The sequence below is a fragment of the Salvelinus sp. IW2-2015 genome, unplaced genomic scaffold (assembly GCF_002910315.2).
Source record: "Salvelinus sp. IW2-2015 unplaced genomic scaffold, ASM291031v2 Un_scaffold5376, whole genome shotgun sequence".
Classification (NCBI taxonomy): domain Eukaryota; kingdom Metazoa; phylum Chordata; class Actinopteri; order Salmoniformes; family Salmonidae; genus Salvelinus; species Salvelinus sp. IW2-2015.
In genome coordinates this window covers 27,368-28,983 of record NW_019946641.1, presented here as the reverse complement: position 1 = coordinate 28,983, position 1,616 = coordinate 27,368, and positions in this window count along the sequence as shown.

The following is a 1,616-nucleotide window of genomic DNA, read 5'->3' as shown; positions in this document are numbered from 1 at the left end:
TGTGTGTGTGTGTGTGTGTGTGTGTGTGTGTGACAGACTGAGTGCTTCTGGAATGATAGAACCACAGCTAGTCAATCTAACAGATCTCCCTAACAGATGTCCTGCTCCTCTTAACCTCAATCTCTGTGTGTTGATGTRTCCCAAATAGCTCCCTATTGCCTATGTAGTGTACTACTGTTGACCAGGACCCATACGGAGACGTAGGCCCATGTTTGGGATGCTACCCACTTTCTGCCTCGTTCTGTTTCAACGGGAATAGATATAGATAAAACAGATCGCTAATGCAAACCACTCAAATCCAGCATTTTTCATTCAGCAACTACGGTGGCTGCAATGTCTGTACCCAGGCTGTGTTCTAGCGCAATACCAGCCCAGTTTGGCTCAGATCGGCTTGGTTCAGCTCAGCTCGGTAGTGTAAAGGTTACTAGGGGACCATTCGTCGAGAACACCATTGGACATTCATAACCAAACATCTCTTCAAGGGATGTAATGTCCAGTCCAGCTCTCTGGTACTCTGTTTGTGGATGGGATGTAATGTACAGTCCAGCTCTCTGGTACTCTGTTTGTGGGTTGGATGTAATGTACAGCCCAGCTCTCTGGTGCTCTGTTTGTGGGTGGGATGTAATGTACAGCCCAGCTCTCTGGTGCTCTGTTTTGTGGGTGGGATGTAATGTACAGTCCAGCTCTCTGGTGCTCTGTTTGTGGGTGGGATGTAATGTACAGCCCAGCTCTCTGGTGCTCTGTTTTGTGGGTGGGATGTAATGTACAGCCCAGCTCTCTGGTACTCTGTTTGTGGGTGGGATGTAATGTCCAGCCCAGCTCAATACGCTGAATGCGCTCTGTCATAGAGCTATAATGCATTGCTTTGGGTAATCTACCATTCCGCGTGTGGGGAGTATTCGATTCTAATAACTATACTCTATAGTTGCGTTTCCTTAGATTGCTCATTGCACATTCATGAATCTAAATTGTGTGAATGTATCTTTCTTAAATAGCTGTCTTAGTTTGTGGTTTATGTAAAAGAATAATCGGACTTGTGTTCACTCTTCACTGCGTTGTATTTGCATTATTATTACATTTTCAATATTCTTACGCTTTCTTTATCCAGGTACATTTTATAACCTGATTACTGTATTCCTTACGTAGTCTTTCTATACGTGTTTTATTGTAGATATCTTCATTTGGTGTTGTATTTTTGTGTTCAGTGATTCTTTCATTGCTTTTTTTTGTTTATTGTTTTTTGTGTTTATTTTTGTGTAATCTTTCCCAGCTGTTTGTTTTCGTGCTTGTCTCGTCGTTGATTTAATAATTTCTATATTATGTATTTTTTTTTTCAAACCCGTGCTGTGCATTATTTTGTTTCTCAATTTATTTTTTATATGCTCTATCGCTATTTTTTTCTCTCTCTTGCTGATGAGGTAGAAGGAGGAAGTCGGTTACATTGTAACGCTTCTCAGATGGCTTATGTGGTGTGCTCTATTATGAGCTGAGGTTATGCTTTTTGTCATGGTTTCCTTGATTTCAGTAACTTTCATTGGGTTCAAATATGTAGTATTTACCTGTGTGTATCTGTCGATTTTAGGTGCCCAGATAGTACTCATTTGCTTTGTGTGTTA